The sequence below is a fragment of the Parasteatoda tepidariorum genome, chromosome 4, assembly GCF_982258835.1.
Source record: "Parasteatoda tepidariorum strain Cologne lab strain chromosome 4, Ptep-v5.0, whole genome shotgun sequence".
In the NCBI taxonomy this organism is placed as follows: Eukaryota; Metazoa; Arthropoda; class Arachnida; order Araneae; family Theridiidae; genus Parasteatoda; species Parasteatoda tepidariorum.
The window spans coordinates 2,967,351-2,983,737 of record NC_141758.1 but is presented as its reverse complement, the minus strand read 5'-3'; the positions used below and the strand labels follow the sequence as shown (position 1 = coordinate 2,983,737).

General features: G+C 28.6%; 1 protein-coding gene across 3 annotated transcripts in view; it reads right to left on the bottom strand.

The window, feature by feature from the left end:
- LOC107444496 (kinesin-like protein KIF12) overlaps positions 1–16,387 on the bottom strand; it is a 104,060-nt gene that overhangs the window by 62,143 nt on the left and 25,530 nt on the right. Inside the window, exon 1 of one of the 3 annotated variants that reach the window (XM_087160519.1) lies at positions 7,606–7,754. The exons of the other annotated variants lie outside the window; for them this stretch is intronic. The gene's annotated coding sequence lies outside the window, so the exon portion shown is untranslated. Of the gene's footprint in view, positions 1–7,605; positions 7,755–16,387 lie in introns of those variants that run through there. 3 annotated transcript variants of the gene reach the window in all.

The following is a 16,387-nucleotide window of genomic DNA, read 5'->3' as shown; positions in this document are numbered from 1 at the left end:
TATGGTTTAATGCCCGAAAACCCCTGGATCCGATAAAACAACATAGGGTCTCTGGTTTCGTGAAAAACAATCGTTCTCTTCCATCTCTGTCGTAAACACATTTTGTCTTTTGTTAGTGCGTCATATGCTCGATGAGAAGAAGACATTAATCAATCGATTACGATTAAAATACTTTATTCGTAGTGCGTGTTAAATGTTAAATTGACTTCTAGGCCGAGAGACAAACATGTTAGTGTCGATAAAAATACGGAGAAAAAAAGGAATCATATTTAAGCCGTAAATACATTTCTTTTATTATTACTTATATATATATATATATATATATATATATATATATATATATATATATATATATATATATATATATATATATATATATATTCAAATTGTTTTTAAAGAGTAGAGGGCGGGTGGATAAATATTAGTCTATTTAGCTTTTTTAAGAACCTTGAAAACATACCTCCAAAACATTTTCCGACAAAACTGTTAGCGTATCGTTAGTGATCTTTTAATACTGGACAAAGCTCGAAATGCGTGTTTCCAAAAACACTGTGACAAAATTTTTGCTATGAAATAAGAAAGTTCGCCTGTTGGAATGTTTTTACATTAGAATATATTAAAAAAAACGAATTTAAATTACAAACATTATCCTATTTTACTATTAAAATTAAAAGTATTGGGTTATTTCAAAAGCAATTATAATTTTTTTACTTATTTAAAATTGTTTATTTATATTGAATTGAGGTTAAGGTTGAATAAGTATTCCACTGCATGTCAAACTATTTTTCTTAAAATTGAAGTTTAAAAGGTATGTTGACCCCATTAATAAAAGTAGTTAAAATAAAAGTTAAAATTTATGAAAATAGTTAAAGCAGAAAATGTGTATGTAAAATTTACACCGAAAAAATTGAAACTTTTTTATTTTCTTCTGTCAGTTTTAATTTCTTTCTATAATTCCCTTCGTTTGTACATGTAGGAGATCTTTCAATAGTAGTACAGAATAAACAAATAAAAAAAAATATATAGTTTTGGTTGTTCACTTACGAAGAGATACTGTAGGTAAAATATTTACCTTTGCATTGATGAAGAAAAAAAATTGATGGGCTTTGTGGTATTGTGGATTTTAAATGGTGAATGTAATATGATTTTCTACAAAATAATTATGTGGCAGAATGCTAGTTTTCATGATTATTATTCCATAAGTAATTGCGCTTGTAATTCAAATGAATTATTCGAAGCTTGCGTAGAAATTGAATTTAATTATTAGTGCATTACAGCTAGAATTGAAATACTTAATTTAAAATATACTCTAGTTACATAAGCAATCGATAAAACAAGAGAAAAAAAGTATTTGTTTACTGTAATATTTAATTAGTTTCTAAACGTCATTTTAAACTGTAAGACTGTAGTTACGCTAAATAAGAGTAAAAGTTTTTTATTAAGATGAATTATATAAAGCGAAAAAAAACGGAATACCCTGAGTAGATTTTGATCTAATAATCAGAATTTCATGACTCAATCTTAATGACTTTAAAAAGTTTTCGGGATGTCGCAAAATACGTAAAAATGTGAACTTAAAGTAAAAGGGGTAAATATTTTGACCGCTATCCTGCCTTAACAATTAGGCCATGTTTTCCAGAGCGGTGGCTCAGGGGATAGAGAGCGATCGCCTTCCAATGTGGTGAATCGGGCTCGAATCCCACCAATAGCTGGTGGATACGAATTCTCCAACCGAGTCGCACCGACCACAGTGCTGACGTAAAATATCTTTAGTGGTAGACGGATTATGGGCTTAGAGTCCCCTTGCAGTTAGGATAACCATAGGAGGTCTTCGTGGTTTTCCTCTTCATGTAACGCAAATGCAGGTTAGTTCTAATCAAAAGTCCTCCACAAAGGCAAATTTCTCTAATACTTTACCCAGGTGTTCTCTTGTCTTCTGGATTGAGTTCAAAATTACAAAATTGAGCATTCGTGGTCTTAAACCCTAAATTGTGTCGGCTGTTCAACAAAGATTATTAATGACTATTAATGTTCAACTCCGTAGCCTTGTCATTTTGAACCCAATTCAGAAAACAAGAGAACTCGTGGATCAAGTGTTGGGAGAAATTTGCCTTCGTGGAGAATATTTGGATGAAACTAATCCGCATTTGCGTTACATGGAGAGGAAAACCACGAAAACCTTCCAGGGTTCGCCTAACTACAAGGGGGCTCAAACCCATGATGCTTCTACCACTGAGGATATTTTACGTTACAACTGTGGTCAGTGCAAGCCGTATCATTCGAATCCGGTTTACCACATTGGAAGGCGAACTCTCTAACCCCTGAGCCATCACTGCTCTGATACTTCGCATTGTAACTTGCAAATTATAAAATAAAGAGACGTTGCTGTATTGTGTAAGTTTTAAATTTTTTTTAATAAATAGCCAGGGGGGGGGGGCATCGCTAGGCCTCTCGACCGGTATGAACCTGCTCCTCCTCTCCTGACGGGAGGGAGTTCATCAGGACTTTCCCTTATACCTTAACTAATAGGGAAGGGGGTGACGTATAGCCCTTATCGATTCATGTATTTTTATATTCGAATATGATAGACAAAAGTATAGGTTTGTCATTATTGTCTCCTAAAATGAATTAATCGAAGACACATTCGTCCAACTCAAATTCCCAAACTTAATATCCGATATAAAATGAGTCAATCTATTAAAAAGTTTTTAACGGGCAATTTATATTGGCTGCAAAATTTTTCAAGTAATAGTAAAAGAAATCTTATTCTATTTAGAACGACTCTTCCATTATACCGCTTTCTATTCCATAGACAAAATGAATATTTAATATCCATTTAGAACCATTTATTTCAATATAGTCACCAAAATTTAGCCCCTCGAATTTGAATAATTATTTAAACTATTTTCAACTATTTGTTTAACTATTAATGTATTAATTTATTTAAACTATTTTTTGCTTTGTTATTTCTTGAAAAGTGTAAAAACTCACACATTGAATCCTTTTTAAATGAAGGAATATAACCTCCTAAATTTTTATCCTTGAGTGGTCGGGCATTCATAATCTGGGTCATTTTCATTTGAGTACAATAAATCTATCAAACAGAATTTGTTTTTATTTTAAAATTCTTATAAAGTAAAGCATTGCTTTTTTTAAAATGAGTCAAGTATTTTTTTTAACTACGAGTTCGTATTGGCGGCATTCTTTAGCACTCATAATATAACAACTTTACGTTATAATGTCCGCCTGGAGCACGAGAGTTGTTATATCGAACGACAGTCATCATTTTTAGTATGTATTATTTTGGCTTCAAATAAATCATAAATAATAGTAGAAAAAAAATATGTTAGTGAAAAAATACAGTAGTAAAAAAAATACTTAGTTTGAAATAAGATCTAAATGAAGGGTAAAAAAACAAAAATAATTAAAACTGGAAATAGTTAATAAAAACCTAGAGAAAAGAAAAACTATTCTATTAGTTCATAGCGAAACATAGTTATCTGAAATAACTAAAAAATAACTAAGATATAGAGAATAGTTTTTTATACAATTGGAAACGGCAGAAAATCAATTCAATAGAACGAAATTTGTGAAATATCGACTCCCTATTCAGTCTCTCATATTTTTAGTCATAAATCTCTACATAATTTTTCATATTCTATAAAGATAATTTAATCTGATATTTATGTGTCAGAATAACACTTAAAAGTCCATATCTGCTCATGATTTCCCTTTAATGAGTTATAAAAAACGTCCAATCCAAGGTTTGAGAAAAACTGTTGAACTGTGTTATTTTTTTCTTTTTTTACAAATTTGCGGACAGTTGTCCATAACGTGATTTTCACTCATAATATCCAATGATATATCATTCCAAGAAGCAAGACCGACGGGATCACTGACCTACGTCCGACAATCATCACTTATCATGGCTGGACAATTGACCAGTACTTTTTTTTTACTACAATTTTCCCATACTGGTATTCTTTATGAATTTCTCACCGAGTTCCGGAAATTTATTGGGTCTTTTAATCGATTAAAACCTATTTCGGTATATATTTTTAGAAAATGACTAGGAAGCAATGTTTCAAGCAGATGTCATTGTCTTCCTCTAAAAATGATTGGTTCTAAATGAACTTTCAAATCAAATAATATTTACATTAAAATTACTGCACATATTTGCTTGATAAAAGTACAAGAAGTGAATTATTTATGGTTAAAATGAATTACAGAAATTAAACTCACTCGTTTATGAAGACTTCCATTCAAAGACTCTAAAACTACATTTTTTAATTCGATAAATAAAAAAGTGTAAACATTTATTTCCTATACCAGAAAAAAAACTATAAAAAGTATTAAATATGACGAGAATTTTTCATAGATCATAAAAAAAATAATACTTATGAGTCTGTCGTAATCGTATTCTAGGGAATCTCATTTTTTAACTTTTTTTTCCATAGCAAAACATATCCTTTGAAAATGACCAATCAAAATAAATATTACAATTTTTTTTAACAAATTATATGATATCTTCAGGGAGAATAATTTCCTCAAATTTTCTTGCTAATTTTAGTTAAATCAAGCCGGTCTTACGTTAAATTCTAGTTCTTATATCTAGTTCTCATTTCTAGTTCTTCTATAGTAATACGTTCTTATTTCTAGTTCTTCTATAGTAATACGTTCTTTTTTATAGTTCTTAAAATTCAAGTTAAATATCCTTAAGAGGATAAAGAGCGTGTTCTCTGGAAGTTGAGAAAGAGTGCAATTCGCTCTTTGCTCAAAAGTTGTCCATAGGGTCAAGGATTTAAAAATGAATTTTCTGCCAAATCGAAAAATATTTAGCTTTTCCAGAACTGACCTAAAGTTTCACTTCTTTGTGTCAAAAAGTAAATTTATTGAAAGTGTAAATATATATTAAAAAAAAATTATTTTCAAGTTTAAATACGTCAAGTTTAATAAATGAAAAACGTATTTTGTATGATTATTAATGTAGGGTTTGCGTAATCAGAGACAACTAAATGTTACATTTATTTCATATATAATTCCAAGAGAACTAAATATTACATTTCATGCATAATTCTGTGAGATCTAAGTGTTACATTTCATACATAGTTCCGAGAAAACTAAATATTAAATTTCATATATAATTCTGAGAAAACTAAATGTTGCATTTCATATATTATGTTATATTTCACATTCTGACATTTCAGAATTCTGACAGAACTAAACGTTACATTTCATACATAATTTTCAATCTGGTACTTTACATCAAAGCACTACGTTTTTAAGTTTGAAAATTAAAATTTGTTTTTTAAACATGTTTTCAAAAACAGTTTAAAATTTACATTTGAGTCCCGAAACAGATCTTAGGGTCCATTTAAAGACACTGCAAATATTTTTTAATCGGACTAAAAATATTTTTTGGTAATTGTTTCACCGCAGTGACAATTTTAATTAACCGGCAATTCTCGATTTAGAAAGCAAGTTTTGTCTCCGATATTGTCTTTCTTTTCTTAGTGTCTCAAAATTTATTGAATGCAAATTCTGAAAGTATTAAAAAAAAATATATCAATACAGTGTTAACATTTAGCCTTCGAAGGATTGCCCGTGAAAAAAAATGGAACGTTTTGTCGCGTGATCTAGAAGTTTCGGCCAAACACAAAAGAGGAGGTCAATATGGTGTGATGATTGACAGAAATCTAATAATAGTGCGAATAAATATAAACATATGGAGGATGTTGGGTTCATATAAAATGAAATCATCTTATTTACACTATACAAATTGTGACTTTTCAAGATTTTTCTGTCAAGAGAATGTTGCGAAGTCTCATTACCATTTTTTTTAATCAAAAACTGTAATTCAAATTCATATTAATAACAAAAAAGGTTAAATGTAATTACCAATCCATTAGATTACTGATAAATACAATCGGAAATCTTAAGTAATAAATAATAATTAATTACATTAATTACAATCACTATAATACAATGAATGCATAATAATACAATTATATTCAATCAATGCCTTTTAATGCATTATTACTTGTAATATATTATTATATTTAATAATACATTACAATTATTGACGGAAGTTTTTTTCATACTAATTTAAACATGGTAAATCTTAAACAATCAAAAAATCACTCCTAATTATCACTACTAATTAAGTTTGTTTATAATAATTTCGATTTATGCATTTAGGCATGCAAAATTTTTACCTAATCTTAAAGTCAACAATTTAATGTGACAAAGTACAAAATTTGAACGAAATTGTTTAATAGCTTCTGAGTTATATGATTCTGAGTCTCATTTTAAAAATTTGCATATTTAGTATAGAAATCAACTTTTAAATTAAAAATAGAAATTTAGTTTCGAAATATACGAATTTTTAAAATTAGATAACTCAGAAACTATTTTGCCAATTTCGTTCGAATTTTGAGTTTTGTCGTTTGAAATGATCGATTTTAAGTTGATGTCAAACATTTGAGTGCCTAACAATTGAAATTTTTTCGACTAATCTTGAATTAAATAATTATAAATTATTACAAGAAAATATTTTTGATTCGCTACAAAAATTCTCGAGTTATAGCAAAATAGGCAAAAAGTAAAATTGAAAAATGTACACTAAGAGGCTTAAAGTTTTGACCGCTCTCCTCACCAAACAATTGGGACCGTATTTTCCAGATGGCGGCCACATTTTAAGGGTTAAAAATCCAAATCTCTTAAAAAAAAAGTACGTTCATTCAGAAAAAATACATTTTTATGGTTGATTTTTAGAACTTGAAATATCGTCTGCACTAATTCATATAGAATATACATGTTTAAGTCTTTGAACCATTAAGATAGAGTCGAAGAACGTGATAATCCAATCATGAGATAGAAAGTTATTCAATATGTTAAATCTTTCATTTTGTACATTTTATTTAACATACTTTGAATTCGCAATTGATTTATTAACTGACTCAAAGAAACATTACGATCTCATTTTTATTCATCTCAATACTTATTAGGATTTTAACGATGAAGAAACTTCATCTATTAAAGGTCTGTATGACTCATGTATTGACTTTGTTAGATATTTTTTTTGTTGCACGTCGTTTCTCTCGTGTTACATGATTGTCAAGGAATTGTACATTTCACTCGCTAAATCTAAATCATCTGAACAAATTCATTAGGGTATGCATGTTCTTTAATCTTTGCTCGTGAATTTAAATTTAAAAACAAATGTAAACTATTTTTCAAGAAAATTTAAAACTATTTAAAATGTAAAGATGATACGTTATTTACGATATAATTTTGACGATATGGATATAAATTTTGAAAGAAATAATAATTAACCTTGAACTTTGGAGCAATTATGGTCGGACAATTCGTTTCTATGGTACTTTACACGTCACCAAAAAAGAAATAAAAAATATCTCGACGTTCTGATAGGGTAATAGAAGAATAGGTCTCATAACTCAAATGAAAAACTTAGCATTCCTGCGAAAAACGCCGACATGTCAGCTTACACTAGTCCGCCCTTAACTATTTATCAGCCTTCTCACGTCCCTGTATTACGGTGTATGAATATTCTAAAACATTACGAGGCAGAAAATTAACCAGTACCTGAACTATGGCATTTTTGCAAAAAGGAATTAAATGCGTTTCCGTTACTCTGAAGCTCTTTTTTTTTTCCTTCTTGCGTTTGCCCTAATTTGTTTCATATTACGAATAACAAAAATACGATAGTGTTGGGATATAATCAGCGAGGGAATAAAAAGAATCAACGTATTATGATAAGCGTTTGCGAACGATGACCTAATCACGTGGCTAGAGCCACGCCTGTTATGTTTTTTTCTTCTTCTTTTAATAGTAATTCTGTAATGGGAAATAGTATATCAATTTGATAATTGAATTAAGTAGCAAAAAAAAACATACCTTTAGTACGCAACTATTATTTTAATTTAGTAAATATATGCTCTCCTGTATTGGTAATATTTACCCCTTGATCGCTTCAAAATTTTTGTCTCTAAAATAGTTTACAAAATTATACAAGTCAGAAAAGCAACAAAAGATTTTTTTAAATAATAATAGTAACAAAAAAATGCTTAGTAATATATTTTTTCTACTCATTTTATAAATATTATGATGAAACACATTCTTTATTTTAGTACAATAAAAGATACTACGCAGGTGTAAACTGAATAAGTGAATTGAAATATGTTGCAACATAATCTCTATATTAAAAAACCGTGAGGGTTCACCGACGCTCTTTTGGGTATTCAATTTAAGAAAGGGTATTTAGCTTCCCAAAATCTGTTTGATTTTGAAACTGAAAATTGCAAAAGTGCGTAGAAAAGAAAAATGTACAGGGAGTACAATAGTATAACGAAATTTAAAATGCGATGATAAGTTCGAGATTTATTAACTGTTTAATTAGATTAAAAAAATATGATACGGGCCGCTCTACCGTCCGTAGGAATGCAACAACAAAGTTAAATTCGGAATGCTGAAAGGACCCTATTTATTTATCAATTTTGCACTGAGTTTTTATAGATTACAGTTTGTTCTAAAATTATTGAAATTAAGTGCTTTTTTGAGAAATTTTTCTCACTTTTTCTTCGCTTTGCTGCAGAAAATCTATAACATTTAAAAGCTAAAAAACACACTATCAGAATTTTCATTCTAAAATTATGGTAAAATGACCTGCAGCAGTCTGTCCACCTGATTAACTGTAAAGTAAAGAACATTTCTTACCTTTACGGTTTTGAAACCATTTACAACTAGCATGATTATAAGACCATGAACACAAAACTACACGATTTCTTTATCATTTTCAGCTACCATGGTTTCAAAACTATAAAAATAAGTTTTACTGGCTTTTCGATAGCTGGGCTTTTCGTTAGGTAATGAGCATTGGGGAGTGCAGGACACTGAAAACTCTTCCTGTGTTGAAGTAAAATGGAGGAAATAGTGTGGTGTCAACACTGGGGCTCGAACCTCAGTTCTTACAGTCATGAGAATGACAGACTAACCATCTTGGCTATAATGTGTACGCTGTTGCAGGGAACTATGCGGCCTTATGTGGTTTTAATTGGTGAGATAAAATTCTGGTTGTTTAACCGTATTTGATAAAAGCAGTTAATAAACGGTTTTCTCACAGTTAACAGTTTGATTGCCATCTCATTTATGGTCATTTGACAGCTTTGTTTGAATATGGTAAAATAACAATTAAATAAACTGTTTTTTAATTATTTTTTTCCGAGAAATTGTTAACAGGCAGTTTACAAGGAAAACAACCGGATTATTCCTAATAAATATTAAGATATTGGTTGGAGTTCATTCTGTAAAATTCTTTTTTCATTACCAGAATGAAATTACTAAAATATATCTAAAAGTTCAATAAAAGGCAGAGTATGCTAATGCAATATCCTGCAAAACTATACAATTTATTCTACTTTAATGAATTTCGTATTTAAAAACACGGCATTAAAGTAAATTTTGTTAAAATCTGGGTAATAGGCAGGTTTCCAAAAGCGATTATACATTTGGCATCCAAAAACACAGTCATCTACTTTAGTCATTAGTAGAAATGATTCTGAAGAAGATAGCCATAACAACTAAACAATTGCATGAAGGTCAAAATTGCAAAGCTTGACACCTTCCTCGCTTTTTGAGGGTATCAAATTCTTATTCGTTGGAGAGAAAAAACTATAATTTTGCACAAAAAGTGCATTTTTGCTTAAAAATGCTTACATCGGTTACAGTCAACTCTTACATAAAATTATAATAGTTTTCATTGAGATAGGATCATGGCACTTACGTAAATTTAAATTTGGCAGTTTTTGCGTTTCAGAGTTCTTTTTTTTTTTCTTACCAATTTATTTGTGTCCGAACGATAATAAAATATTCAATGTAATGTACTAGTAAAAAGCCGTATACATTTTTGTTTTTTTACATCTAAAGTTATTTCTACGGCATCAATACAATACAAAAACAATTATTTAAATTATTTATAAACTATCCAGCAATATATTTTTTAAATTAAAGAGTATAAAAACTATAGTATAGACTCCATAAAAACTATATTTTTAGCTAATTGATCACTTAAATTTTTAAATGGTATTCCAAAATAATGATTATTGTAATAATAAAAATTAAAAAAAATGTCTCACAAATATTTTTTAAAAAAAGTTAAAGTTACCCAAACTTCCTGATATTTTCCTAATTAAATAACAAAATTAAAATATGTGGAATAAAAAAATTGAAATGAAATTGAATGAGGAGTTTTGAATTCAACGAACATCAGTTTAGCAAAAATGCGAGTTTAAAAATACCTTTAATCTTTAAAACCTTTTAAAATTTATTAGGAAAAAATTGATTTATATGTGACTGATTAATTAGCACGAACTGATTAATTAGCACGAACTGATTAATTTGCACGAACTAATTTATTATCGGATAAAATTAAAATTCGTGGAAGTTTAATGTTCTTCTATTTATAGTTGGGCTCTTCTGGAAAAGGTGGAAACAATAACATAATAGCAGCTAATTCTAAATTCTATAGATATTTGTGTAATAAATATTTACACCTTATGCTATACACCATCCTTTTTAAATAGAATCAACACTGCAATATCTTATACACTATCTATTTTTTTTAATCTAAGTTTAAGACACTTTGCTATTTTAAACAAATAATTTTTGAGGGAAACTATCGGTTTTGCTCATTTAACATTTTTGGACGAGTCTATATTTCACTTGAAAGAAAAATGGCTTCTTTTTATCGAAGCATATTATAAAAAAATTGGAAATAACTTGACTAATTGAAATAACTAAGACTTGAAGAATTGTTTTAATGATAAATAATTAAATTTAGAGTAATTTATAATATTTCAATAATATCCCGATTCCATACGTCACTTAATTGGACATGCATCCAAACACTCCATTGCTTTTTCTAATAGTACACAGTAATATATAACTTATAAATTGCTCCCACTTGTTAAGAATATTATCAAGTTAAACTCGTATTTTTATTCTGTAAACATTTAGACTCTATTCAAAAATTGATTTTTTGGTGTTAGATTAGCTCAGTTAATATCGTGAAAGCCCAAAATAGGCCCGTTTGGTTGGATAAAAATATTTTATTTCTAAGTATTTATAGAAAGCTTTTGGAATAACTTAAGTTAATCCCTGTCGCAGGACAGAATTATAAACGTACTCTAAAAATTTCAATACGAATTAAATTTAAACATCATTGTTGTGAGAGCAGTGAAAATTAATTCCAAATTCTTACTGATTCGATGAATTCTCTATTCCTAAGGCAGTTCTGCAAATCTGGTTCAATTTTTGGAGAATCTGCATGATGGATCACAATGGGAGAGCATTTATTTCCAAACGAATGATTAAAAAATCTTGTTACCAAATCGACTGTTAAAATACACACGATTCACGAAAGCAAAGAAGAGGCCATCTTAAAGACACAAACGTGGATAATGTCTTCGCTGGCTTCAAAAAAGAAAATGACACTCTATTTCTGACCAGCGTCCAAGTGCAGGCAATCAACTATCAAATGAGGTCATCTTATAGGGTCCGAAACTCCCCCTAAATTGCAGAACATTGTTGGTCATTATGGAAAATGTCTTTTTAGAGATAAAAAGGAAAGGAAACACTAATAGCAGTTGATTACAAGATAAATGTATTGAAAAAAATGAATAAGTAAAAAAAGAGATTTGTTTGGATGAAAGTGGCAACGAAGTGTGGTATTGATTGAGAATTGAAACATCTGTCAAAATGACTTGAGAGAAAAAGAATAATAAGAAAGAAAGAATAAAGCAAAGAAAAGCATATTCTGTTCTTTTAAGTAAGTCTTAAGAAGCACAAAAGAGAAAAAGTAGTTAAAATCCAGAAAATCGATGAGGGCAAGAAAAACTTTCTAATCGTTATCGAACTTCCCTTTTAATACAGTTTTAAGTACAGTTATACTTTTTTTTTAAATAGTAAAATGAATATACCATGAAATCAATATAAATTATAAAATGCATGATTGTAGTTTAAAGAGTTAAATGGAAATTTTTTGCTTAAAATGAGTTTAATGGAATTAACTAAAACAAGCTGAAAAGTTGAAGTTTGATAGAATTAAAGCTTTTAATAAGAATTCTCCTTCTCATGGATGCCACTTATTTTTTGACTGAATAATACTGTCAGCATTGTTTACCGAACTTTTAGAAATGTATACCTCACTGTTACCAAAATGTATCGTTCTTTGATAATAGCTACATATTAAATCAATCATTTGGTTATTTTTTTAATATTTTTTCTCCTTATTTTAAGTTTTCTTTTTTTAGAAAATAAAGCAAAAACAGCTAACCTTGTACAGTCCGCAAAAAAAAAACGAATCACCCTGAATAACTTTCGTTCTAATGATCGGATTTTCACGAACTAAGTGTCAATCTTAATGGTTCCTGAGGGTGACCTCAAATATGCTAATTAATTAGTGCTAACTATTAATTAAGTTACGAAATCAGACACAAAAACGTACTTTCTCTGAATAAACATGCATTTTTTTTTACATATTTGGATTTCTTATCTTCAAAATATAGGGGGTAGCCGCAATCTGGGAAATGTGGTCCCCATAGTTTGGTCAGGAGAGTGATTCAAAGTTCGTACCCCTTAATGTTAATTTCGCTTTTTGCGTTTTCAGTCATATTTTCAAAACTAATGAAGCAATTCAAAAAAAATTGCACCCACTCATAAAACTCATTTACCCAAAGATAATTTCATGCAAAAAATAATTTTTAATAATTATTTATTATTTTTTATTATTTAATTAAAGTGTGGATGAAAAAATATTGAATTATAAGGTATGAATTTTTTTATACCATATTAATCTGCATATTTTTCAAATGAAAAATCTGAAGTTTCAACTGTTTTTATTTATTAGAAGCTGAGAAAAATTAAAATTAATTATTTTTAAAAAAATAATTTGGCGACAATAAGGAAATAACTAATTGGGGCGATTAATATTAAAATGTGATAAACTTGCGAGGAACTTGACTTCGCGCGCGTAGCGTAAAATTTCATTCATATTTTTTTCGCTAATAATCGTTTGCTAATCTTTTTATTTTTATTTCTTTCACACTATAAAATACGATGTTTCTTTTTTAGTCATTTCATAATTTATTTGCAATTTAGTAAAGAATTTTGAATAAAAAACACTTTATTCATCAAATGTCTAGTTTTAAAAAAGCGTGCTTCTGATAGAATACACCAGATTGTGCTTATTTAATGTGATTATTTTTTATTTTTTTTATTTTGTTTTTCAATAACTGATACAATTTCAATAATATACATACGTATGCATAGTTTGGAATAATATATTTATAAATTTCCTGAATATATATTTTATAAATATTAATAAAAATACGTAGTCAAAGTTTTTAAACATCTCTCACAACATCGCAAATTTCTCAACATCTTATAGAGTAAACTAAACAATGAAGGAACACTTAAGCTTAGCTTGCCTTTAAAAAAAATCATAAAAATTTCAAAATTTGTAATTTTAGCTAAATGATGTCGACATATTTGTTATTAAATGCAAATTATGTAAAAAAAAGTTAGATAACTTACATAATATTGTTTTAAGCTTTTGGTGGTTTAAATAATAAGTAGTAAGATGACCAAATGAAGGAACACTTCTTACTAGTGAATAAACACTAAATTTTCCAGTGAATGAACACTTAATTTTGAGAATGTTTGATGCTCGTTAGGAATCCATAGGCCACACAAGTGTCTAAAAACAAGATTTTTCTTGGAATTACGACGTATAACCATAGTTAATGTGGAAAATATTACTTTTTTTTCAGTCATGGAATGGAAAGTAAAATATGTTTGAATACATAATTTTAAAAAAATGTTTTTTCATTTTTTTCTCACAGTTTAATAGTTCGTTCTAAATTATGAATGTTTATCATTGTGTAATCCGATGATGTTTTTATTATTATTATAATTCGATAATTTTTTTTGCTTACTCTTTTCCCCATATTTTTTTAGCTTTTTTTTAAATCTTTTTAAGTATTTTTTTTTCTCTTCGTCATGAATAATTTATTTCTTTTTCTTTTGATTTAACCTTCCTCTTTTTTCCAAATTTTTGGCCAATGTAAATGTATCTTCGAAAATTTCCTTTGATTTTCCAGTTCCATTTCCAGAATTCCTCACTGGATATTAAATGAGAAAAAGGAGTTTCGAAGTTTGAGTAAAACCCATCTCTCATTGACTTATATCTTGTAGTTACTTATGAAACAAATTGTTTTTGCAACTAACAATGCCTCAAGAGGACTTATCTCAAAATCAGTTTTCAAGATACTTTCATTATTAATGTTAGTTGTCTCGCTTCAGAGCCAAAATTTGATTATACAATTGTTCTTTTTGAAATAAATTCTTCAATATTGAGAAAAGCACAGGCTATTTGATATTTGGGAGATTAAACTTTTCTGTCAATGTTCCTTTAAAAATTTGCAACATAACTTGTGAGATTTCCTTCTCAAGCTTCTGAAGAAATAGCGCATCGTTACTCTCGAAGCATGTGTTTTGTTGATAAGTTGTCTTGCTCATTAACTCTTGGTGTCTGTTTTGCATGCATTTGTTACAGTCAACGTTTTCTACATCGAATGGAAAAATATCGCATTTCATAAAAGCATTTTAACTTCATCAGTTGATGCCTCAAATCTTATTTAAAAATGGATGTAAAATTTTCTAGACATATTGTTTTACAATTCTTTTGTTTTCAAGATCTAACGAGAGATTTCCTTGAATTAGGTAGAAAACTAAGCCAGAAATTTTTTTTTGAGGAACAAAACTTGATCAGTTTCAAATTAATATGAGATTTATACCTATCCAGAAGAAGCAAAATATGGAATTTGATTGCATTTTCAATTAGCCATGGGTAAAAACATTTGCAATATATTTGTAAAATGTTGCTGCGGTCATCGTTTCATTTCATGAATAGCTTTTTCCAATGAAATATGTAGCAGGGACTGATTCTGTAATATCTCAACGAACTCTTCTGTAAGGAAAAACTACCAATGGAGGTACTTTTTCTTTCCTAGGTACTTTAGAATATAAATCCTTATAATTTTTAAGGCCGAAGATTTTTCCCGTTTAAGGGCAGTATTCAACTCTTGTTTTATTCGCATTGTAAATGCAATCACTTTATAAAAGGATGCCAGGGCTACTTCCCTCTTAAAGATTCTTCTGAAGTTCCTAAAACCAGTATTTCGAATATTATTCTCTAAGGGAAGTTTTGCTTTTTGAAATTATCTTCGCATTGCACTGAGTTATCGGTGGATGTCGCCTTAAAAAAACTTCACCCATTTTTCACCTAGATAATTGTCTTTAAATGGATTTTTCCTGCCAGTTCCCGTTAGGACATTAAAGACGGCAATAAGATAATAATTTAGCTAATTATTGGCACAAAATTCTGCAAAGAAATTTTCCATTCAAGCTTTTATTATTATATTTAGTTGTTATATTTAGTTAACAAACATAGTTTATTAAGGTGTCTAAGGTATGATGTAATAACTAATCACTACATTTATAAAGATAAATAATTAGTTAATTATTATTATAATTCTTTAAATAAATTTAGCAATTAAATTTGCATATTTAAATGAAATTGTTATAGGAATTATTCATACAACATTTAACTGAATTTTAGGAGTCTTCTATGTCACTGAACTACTAATTATCCATGTGAAATCATATTTCACACATACTATTCATTCACTGGGAAATCTATTCTCAGTGAAGGAACATGCCTGTTCCTTCACTGGTTAGAAGTTGTTTTTTTTTTTTTAACATAATTTTGATTTATAATATGACAAAAGGTACAAGAAAATTAAAATTTTTCTTTTATTTTCATTAACTTGAAAAAATCCCAGCAAAGGAACACTTGTTTATTCATTGGTTTTTCATCGTTCGGTAAATCAGGTAATAAACACCCCCTAATCTCAGTACTTGCTTATGTTATGATGCTTAAAATAAATAAAACGTAACTTCAATAACCATATTTTGAATTCTTTTTTTCACAATGAGAAAAAAAAGCATTATTATATGCAATTAATTGTATTTTAAACGGATAACAACAAACACTGACCTTATAATTTTGTCAAAGAAACAAGGCGTTGAACAGATACTAACAAATTCAAAACTTTTTCCAGAGAAGACTCAAAGACCAGGTAACTAAATGCATTGTTAGATGACTTCCTATTGTTAGGTAGTAAGCTACTGTTACCAATCAATCTAAATTAAAATGTTTAAAATCTTATTTCTAGGAAATATCTATGAAATGCTCCTTCATTTGTTGGTTTACCCTATATCATCCTAATCTTAAAAGAAATTTCCGGAA